The 9901-nt window shown below is 36.1% G+C and overlaps 1 long non-coding RNA gene across 1 annotated transcript; it reads left to right on the top strand.

Annotated features, from left to right (window-relative positions):
• The first annotated feature begins 4935 nt into the window (after nt 1-4935).
• On the top strand, nt 4936-9228 carry LOC136203399 (uncharacterized). The gene is made up of 3 exons (XR_010674820.1): nt 4936-5110; nt 6040-7010; nt 8728-9228. It is a non-coding gene; the product is annotated as an uncharacterized lncRNA (long non-coding RNA).
• The last annotated feature ends 673 nt before the right edge of the window (nt 9229-9901 follow it).

Here is a 9901-nt window from a genome sequence, read left to right as displayed (position 1 = left end):
TTCATCTCTATAATCACCAATCTCAATAGGCACCCTGCATCTCTGGTTCACTCTAAGTTCACCCACGTTTTGATCCATCCAACCCTATAGGGGTCAGGATGCGCCTCATTCAACAACCTGAATTTCCGAATGGCGCTGCTGCTCACAATGTTCTCTTGGCTCCCACTATCTATTATCACATTGCATCGCCCGCCTTTCACAAGAGAGCGGGTCCTGAATAGTCGGTGCCTCTGATCTCCCTCTATCCGGCTGGAGACTAACAAACGCTATACCACATGAATGGCGTATCTTTCTTCATCCGCCTCGTCATCATCTTCTCCTAAGGGTTCACAAAACACTTCATCCCCTTCTTCATAGTCATCTTCATACCTTTCCACCATGTTGGCGCTCTTCCTCCTAGGACACTAGTTGGACCTATGGCCTGGCTCATTGCACCGAAAACATTTAAAACACGCTGGTTTGGCGTACGGGTTGTTGCTCTTAGGTGGTATAGGTGCTTATTTGTAAGGCCTAGTATCTTCGATAGATCCTCTCCCCACATTACTGACCTTTCCCCCACTGGCACTCGCCACCTGCTTGCCTTTGTCATAAGGCTTCATGTTATCTCTCCCCCCAGGCGTATGCTCGGTAGTGGCGGATCTTCATGATCTCCCGTTTAGTTGGGATTCGGCCTTGAGAGCTAAGTTTCTGGCGTCTTGTACCCGAACCACCATCTGCGTGCCAATGCGATCCTGGATGTGGTATCTTAACCCTTTTAGATACCTAGAAGTCTTTTGACTCTCGGTATCCGACAAGTTAGCCCTTGCCGACAGTCTCAAGAACTCTGATGTATACTCATGGACACTCCAGTTTCCTTGAGAGCATCCCCGGTATGAACTGTAGATGTACTGCTCAAAGTCTGGCGGTAGGAACCGCTCCCTCAACATCGCCTTCATCCGTAGCCAAGATCTAATTGGATCCCTGCCCATTTTCTCATTTCTTCTCTCAATTGATCCCACCAAACTGAGGCGCCACCCTTCAAGCGATACGCCACCAGCCTCACTTTTCTTTCGTCAGGAATCCCAGCATACTCAAAGAAACGCTCCACTTCAGATAACCAGTCTAGGAACCCCTTTATCTCCAACTCACCTCCAAAAGAGGGTATGTCTATTTTTAGCCTAAAAGCATCATCTCTGTCAAAGTTTCCTAGATCTAGGTTTGTCCTAGCAACGCCCACACGTCTGTTGTCAACCGGACCAACATCCCTCATAGTCCGAAAGGCACCATCATCCCCAATATCTTCAAAGTCATCACTATCACTATCAGCATTATGAACAAGAACAAAGTTGGGTCTTCTTACCTCAGGATCCCTAGGACCCATTCGTGGAAGTTGGACATTTGCCAATGGCAGTCTGGGTGGTGTGGGTTGCCTTTGGGGCCGTTGTTCAAGGACTCCTTCCCTCCTCTGGTCTAACTCTCCGGTGGCTGGTCTGATCAAGGCACGGACCTCCAGTTTGAAGTTTTCCAGGGAAGTGGATAACTCCTAGAACCGTTGGTCGGTTTGCTTCTGCTGCTCGATGCTGGCTTGGATTTGTTCCGTGAGGTTCTCTCTCAGCTCCTCATATCTCCGGTCGCTGGCCTCCATGGAATCTTGCGGTTGTCGGGGTTGAACCATTGCCAAAAGAAGTTTCGGGTTAGAAAACGATCGGCTCTGATACCAACTGATACAGATTGAAAGCGATAAATCAAGGTTTTAGTCGTAAACCAACAAAGAGGTTATTCTCTAGCTAAACTAGAAGGAGTGAATCCCAATATAACAAGGTATAAACCTTTGGTTCTCAAAGAGAATGATTTTAGATTGATAAAAGTTGCATATCCTTACAAAAGTGGGGGTTTAAATACATCCTCTAATGATAATAAAGACCAGGACTACCCCTACTAGGGTTATAACAAAGCGGTAGACAAAAGGGTAAAATAGGTGATACGCCCAGACAATTCGTACGGAGGTGCAGGTACAGAATGTCAGGGTGGTTGGTGATTTACTTCGTGAGGAAGTAGGCCTGGGGATCCGCCTAGGAATAGAAATTGATACACCCTCTCTTATAATCTGAGATCCACCCCTCTCGTATACGCCTGGACCCGCTCCACTTGTACATCCCTAGGATCCGCCCAGATAGGTGCTGGCGTTCCTCATGTGGCATGTGGTGTCGGAGGGTCCGCCAGGACGTGTTTGGGCGGCGGCCCTAGTTAGGATGTCCGCATCATTTTTGTGAAGGTGATTGAATACAGAACATCAAATTCACATACCCATTTCGCAATCACCACCACCGGTGACATTTACACCGATGTAATCCTAATCGAGTCAATGTCTCCAGCAATAAGGAGGGGTGGGTAATCACACGTTGGTGTCTTCTGTTTCGATACAAACTTTGTAAACCAAATTCAACTTATGTATTGTGTCATCCCTTGAATTGGTAATTTGGTAGGCCTACACATTAGCTTCATTTCCATCTGTCAAATTTTGTTTTTTCTTTTTTTCTTTCAATTAAAATCTATTTATTTTACAGTAATTTGTAGAAACTTTATAACAAGTTTCACTTTATTTTACAGTAATCTATTCATATTTAACCTTAACGTTTTAAGCGAAATGCAGATTTAGCTCTAACCTAGAAAATTATGCGAATTTAACTTTAACGTTTTCAATAAAAATCAATTTTAGCCATACGCTATGGAAAATTTAAAAAAACTGGTTTGATTGTTATTTAACTGTCACATTGAACCTTACAAACAATTTTATTGATAAATTGAATCAATTTTGTACATTTTCAGTTGGTTTTTTTTTTTTGTAACCATATTAATAACACATTAGATATTTGAAATTGTTAAAAAAATTGTTTAATTTATACGTATCAGATTTAATTTTTAGCATTTTAACATAATTTTTGTACTTTGTTATTAATACATTAAATATTTTAGACATAATTGATATTTAGAATGTCTAAAGTAACAGTTCAGTACCCGTCATACAAGTTTTTCTAATAAATGTTAGGGTTACATTTACCCCATTTTAATAGAGAATTTTTACTGTATGCCAGGCATACCATGTCAAAATTCTGACGTGGTATGCCTGGCCAATAGAAATAAGCCACGTATTAAAAACTTAGTGTTCTGTTAATCTAATTTAAAATAATACAGCTGTTATTGCCTCCTAAGGATGAGAAGTCTGTCAAAACCCATCTTTCTCTTTCTCCCTCCCGCAAACTATCGCCGCCGCCAACCACATGATTTTTCCGATGATGGCCAAATTGATACAGAACTTGCATAAAGTTTGAAAGTATGAAATTCTAGCAGTTCTCTATAAATCTGATTTTCTTTTTTTTCTTCTAAATGGAAAGAAAGCATTTATGTGGGTACGAGAAATCCATATTTCTTCTCTGCCATGGGGTTCGGTTATTTCTTCCGCTTTACCTCTCCAGATCTATCTTCTCCTCTCATCAATCCCTATTTCTGCTCAGCCATGGCTGATTTGAACACACAAGGATTACAACTTAAGATGAAATAATATATATAGAGAGAATCAGTTAATCATCTTAAGGATTTGCTAAACAATTCAATTAGGGAAAGAGATTATGCAATTAAAAATCCCATGGATTCTCCCAGTAAAGCTTGCTGAAATTTTGAACATTGAAGATGTATAACAATGAAGTCCCTTTTCTCATATAAAATATGGAATTAAAAAAATTTGTTCTTCTGGGAGTTAGATTAATTAACTATTACAGTTTGAAGGTTATATTAATTAATTTTTGATGCAATTGTTTTTGTGATGGAGATGTTCAAACATTGAGTTTCTGCAACATGTGTTTTGGCAAAGAAGAAGATAGATAAATGTTTATTAAAATTCCGTAAAAAGAAAAGATTTAATAGAACCTTTGTTAGGTTTTTTGGGATGTGGCTTATTTCTATTGGCCAGACATACCACGTCAGAAGTTTGACATGGTATGCCTGGCATACACTAAAAATATGTTAAGGCTAAATCTAACTTTTGGTTAGGGCTAAATTTGAATTACATTAATTATGGCCGCCGATTTTCTAGATCTTTTTTACCCTTAATTCATTGTAAGGATATAGTAGTTCATATTAAGGATGATAACGGGTACTGTACCTACGCGTATCCGGTATTACCGATCCTAATAATTAGGTTATAAATTTGTCAAGCTAAGAGCTAAGTTGATACTAGGATGATAATGGTTATGTACCCGCCGGTATCTAGTACTACCGTTTCTAATGGGATTACCGGTACTCTATATGAGACGAGTATGAGCTTAAAAATTACCAGTGATTGGTATGATAATATTGCGGGTACCCTTTAACCGGTGGTCCCGACTCCTTTATAGACCCGGATGTGATTCGAACCCATGACCTCCCAAGGCATAGGTAAGCTCTCAACCACTAGGCTAAGAGCTTCACCAGTGCATTATAAGCATATAAAAAAGCCATTAATTTTGTACTTTTAAGGTGTACATAAATTAACAAATTCAATAAAATACTTAGCACCATATTTTATTATTAATTTCTTTCTAAAAATCCCAACATTGTACCTACGGTTATCCGGTACTACCGATTCCAATGGAATTACGAGTACTCTGTATAAAAAAAAAGTATGAGAGGAGTATCAATTCAAAATAATTAACAATTAAGGGTATGGAAATACAACGCATACCTGTTACCCAGTGGTCCCAACTCCTTTATATGAAAAATATATTGATAACCTAAAAATTTAACAAGTGGGATTTGAAAGCATAACTTATTGTCTTATCGAGTGACCTAAACCTTTTAACTAAATTACTTTTATTGAATAAGTTTGAAAACATATGGCTTTATATATTAGTCATTGTTAATTAGAGTCTCTATATAAGAAAACCCTAAATTGCTCTTCCGCCACCAGCAGCCGCCATCTACATCACTCTCAATATTCTTCCTGCTATGTGTCTAGCTAGCAGATTGGGAATAAACAAGACAATAAGAAGCGCAATATTTCAGTTTTTCCAGTTCATTAGTGTCAACTTCTTCTTCATTTGAAACTCGTTTTGACATACCACAGATGCTAGATTGGTAAAATCTGATATCCAAGGTAACATCTGTTTAAGTGTTAAATGAGTTTTTGTGTCATCTTGAGTAGGGAGCAATTATTTAGATCCTTTTTTCTGTTGTGGCATAACTAGATTGTGCAGGCAGTACAGGTACCATTTTTCCGGATCTCTTTCTTGCTTTGAATTTGATTGTTTCGACAATTTTCTGAAATCTTCTTTTCCTTCATGTTCAATCTAATATTAGGAAAATTGAAGCTTGTTATTTGAGAGATAATTATTTCCTTGTATCCTTCAATTTAAAGAACTTACCCATATTTCTTACCCCTATAATATTTGTCTCTTAAATCTCGATTGAGCTTTGACTTTCTTCCTCTTGTTCTTCAATCTTATTTGTTAATGTATTATTATATTTTTAATATTTATAAATATGCCCCCTATATTTTTTATATGTTTCGGTTTCCTATGTTTTTCAGAAATTACTTTTCCTAGCTAATATGGTTTCCGTATCTGTTTCCCTTTCCGTGCAACATAGGTAAAGCGTATTGATGTTTTCCAAAGAGATTTTGTTGTAGTTTCCAAAGGCAAAGGAATTATTAAAGATTGGGATTTTAGGATTCACAGGCCTATTTTTACATTAATTGCAAGTCTCTTAAAGTGACTCAACTCTTATCTGAATTCCTGTAAAGTTGAAGCTGGTACAAGTGTGATATGATTATTTTATGCAAAAGTTAAACATTTCTACATTTTATTTACTTATGAGGTTAGAACACTAAATGAGATGAAGGATTGAAAGCAAAATTAATTAAGGAGATGTCTCATTAACAACTTCTAATGGTTTAAAAAGGCTTTCTTTTTCTTCAAATTGCTTTATTTTTCCTCAAATTAGTGTTCGAATTGGTTAGTTTAGTTGCTTGATTGAGACAAGGAAGCAAGCTAAACGATGATTTTAACTTAGTTTAATTTTGTGCAGGAAAAACGATGGTCCTCAAGAAACACGAAGAAACTTCATGTCAATATGTGAGTGCATCACCAAATCTATCGGGCACTCCCAATAACAAAAAAGGATACTCTAGCATTGATTGCATAATGTGGCCGGCGAAAACGATACTCTTCTTCCTCCTTGATTATATCCAAGGCCAGAAGCCGTTGATACTCGCAGTTAACTTGCGCCAGCTCTTTCTTAAGCTTTAATACTACCTTTCTATAATCGTCTTTGTTCCTCTCATAGTCCCGACATTTCTTTTTGAGCTTTCGGTTTACTTGCATCAAATTTGACGCCTCTGGTTCTGCAGTAATGACAGGCTCTGTTTCCAAACCGTGCTCTGCATCAACTGAATTAACCAATAATCCTCTAACTCTAGGCCTCTCTACCGCATGGTATCCAATTAAACCACAATGATAATCCCAGTACTCCCATGTCATTTCCTTCAATCGAGCTTTAAGCTTCTGGAAAAGGGAAGTTATCTCAAACCCTTGTTTGTTGCGTGTTGGTTCAACAAAATTTGCTTCAAGAACACTGGCCACCCCTCTACCCCTATTGCTTGAATAGCTCACAACTGGCCAAAATGGCAGTATTAAGCGATTTTTATAGTAGACACTGAAACCATGGACATTTACATGTGGAGCTTCTTTTATAAACCCAATTGTAGTTATGACCTCACCCTCTTTAACTCCATCACGTCGAGGTTTGTACAAGATGAATTGTGAAAACTTGAGATCATTGGCAAGATTGTGATGCTCGACAAGTCGCCCACGCAATATTATTCTGAAAGTTTCAGGTAGTCGCAAGTACAATATAGACAAATACACTCGGAGGGAATAATGTAATCGGTTTGCTATGTGCTGTTCACCACTTTTTTTTTTATATCCCCACTTATATGGATATCCTGCTTCTCTCTCTTGGTTTCTCCAAGCAATGATTTTCTCACCTCCCTCTAAAAGGTCAGTTTTGTTCTTCTGATCCATTATCTTTTTTCTTACTTGTTATTATCTTTCTTTCTGATTCTGTAATTGAGTTATAGAGTCATGGAAACTGATGTGTAAGCTATGGTTATGAACCCAGTGCATTGAAGGTACGGTTAAAAACGTGATGCTTGTTTGAGTGCCTGTTGTTTTGTCTCTAAAGTTAGTCTCGACGTGTGATGCTTGTTTGAGCGGCTATTGTTTTGTGCTTTTAACTTGTTTTAGGGTGTCTTTGGTGTGTCGTAATGCAATGTAATATAATCAAAGATGCAATGTAATAGAATGAAATAGTGATTCAATTACAATGTTTGATTGACAAATAGAACAAATATGATAAAAATGTAATTACCATTACAATACTTATATTTGGTTAGTTAAATGTAATCATAAAATTTATTTACATAATTAAACTTAACAAAAAAAAACATGAAAAATGTGAAATTAGTATATAGTTTTCCGTATTTTCATATTATTTTTTTACATTTTTCTCGTGTTTTCGTTTTCCCTTTTCAGGTTTTCTATTTTCTTTTTCTCTGATTTTTCTTATTTTTTTAATTTTTTACATTTTTTTTTTCTTTTTTTCGTTTTGAGTTTTTCTAGTTTTTGAGAATGATGAGAGGTGAGATTTGACAAATGAGGGGTTAGAAATTATGATTACATGTTTTGAATGTAAGGATGATTAAAGCAATTTTTTTTATGTAATTGAGATTACAATATCGTTGAACAAAATTTAATCTACGAATTTTTCATTCAATTGCAATAAAATTTTAATATGCAACCAAACGTAATGACACTTCAAAGTAATGAGCATTCTATTACAAAACTCATTACATCTTACCAAACGGCCTCTTAGTGTTTGCTAATTGGACAAATGATGTTCTTGCATGCCACACAGAAAATTACAACAGTTTTGCATAAAAATAACTGACCTTAATTCAAAGAATACTTGAAAGATTGTCAAATAGGGCATGAATAGACGAGCTGACCTGGTTAAATCGTGGAACTAATGAAATTCAATTCAATTTTTTATTTATAGACGAAGTAACCTGTTTATAAACCGGTTGACCTGGTTAAGTTGTTTGAATATTCAAATTCAATTAAAATCGTATTTTTTAGACGGCTTGATCTTTTTAAGCCATTTAAGTAATAAAATTCTATTAAATTCATATGGTTTAGATGAGTTGGCTTGGTTACGTCATTTAAGTAATCATCATATTCAATTAACTTTGAATTGTTTACGCGAGTTGACCTGTCATATCATTTTAGCACCATAAGTAACAGATAACAAACACATGTACACACGGGAAAAAAAAATTATATTGTGTTGCATACGAAATGGACAAAACAAATCCAAATATTTTGTCAAATTGAAAATTATTAATCTCCAATTCAACTATGAAATTATAATAATTTAAGAAAAATATTAAAACCACTTAATATATGTGTTTCTTAATGATTACTGAAATTGACTCAATTTAGAAGTATTATAGGTAAAATTGTTCGTGGTTGCCAAAGTTAGGGGTCAAGTTGAAGCATATTAGAAGTTAGGGTAAAATTTGTCTTGATTGTCAATATTTGTTTGATTTCATGAGACAACTTATACAGCCTTTTTCGAGACCTTTTAGGAGCATTTAATGTCGGTTTTTAAGCCTTTTCTGATTCTCCCAAATGTAATTCTTGGTGAACTTCTTATCAGATAAAAGTACAGAGAGAAGATACTGTGTTTGTGATGAAACTAGTCCGAAACTAGACATTTTCGTTGCAGCAGGTCGGAGAACTTTTGAAAGGCTACACAATGTGAACTCTATTCCGAACTTCATTATCACATTTCCTGTCCTTCAAAATCTCCATTATTTACAAACTCGGGGGAGGAAAACACGGTACCAGAGTAGATTTCGTCGCTAATGAGATGGATTCCTTTGATAGAGGGTTTGAAGGGTTAGTGACGAGCACACCCTTTGGCTTCTTCAAGATAAGATTTGGAAGCCATTTGAACTTGTGCATTGAATTGGTACAATTTCAACTCCAGTTCTCCTATTAAGATCTCTATCAAATCTGCATAAATTAAGTTGTAAATTAGAGGTCAGAAACGTAACTTAGATGTTGTTTTCATTAAATGGTACTTTGTGATTATCCCAACAACAATTGCCTTTGTAATAACAGAGAAGCATAGATGGATGCTCTTTTCAATATTGAATTTGCTAGTAGGATATGAGAATGGTAAAGACTATGCACGTTCCTTTTCAATAAAACATAGGACACGAGAACGTGGAGGAAACGTGTAAATATTAAAAATATTGGGTCACATTTATAAACATTAAAAATATATTTTTATATTTGAATTTTTGTAATATAACTAAATAAACACATATAAAAGAAATTATAATACTCTTATCTCAACGTAATTATGAAATACATGAAATATAAATAATGTCAAAAAACTTTTTGAAAAAAAAAAACAATGAAAGCTTTCGTCTCTATCTTTTGGTTTATCTCAGATTTTTTTTATTGCACATACTGTCGATGTACTCTTTTGGATATTCCTACTGGTTTTCCCTTCAAATAACAATCGACCTTAATTGCTCTATTTAGCTATGTTTTTTTTTCTGAAATGAAATTCAATCGTTTTTTGTCTGGAAAACGGGTTTCCCAAACAGATACGCATATCCAACTTCTGAATATTACGGATACGGCCCCGAAACTTATCCCAACAGTTTCCGGGAGTTTCCGTATCCGAAACCTATCGGAAACGTGATACATGTTGAAGTGTTCGTGCATCATATGAATTGAGGTTGGACATGCATATTTAGATATTGGCTCGACCCACCCGGAACTCGATCAAGTCTGCACATAGAACGTGTCTCTTGTTT

This window comes from Euphorbia lathyris, chromosome 8 (genome assembly GCF_963576675.1).
Source record: "Euphorbia lathyris chromosome 8, ddEupLath1.1, whole genome shotgun sequence".
NCBI lineage: Eukaryota > Viridiplantae > Streptophyta > Magnoliopsida > Malpighiales > Euphorbiaceae > Euphorbia > Euphorbia lathyris.
Note: the sequence above shows the minus strand (reverse complement) of the source record. Positions and strands in the feature narration are given on the sequence as shown.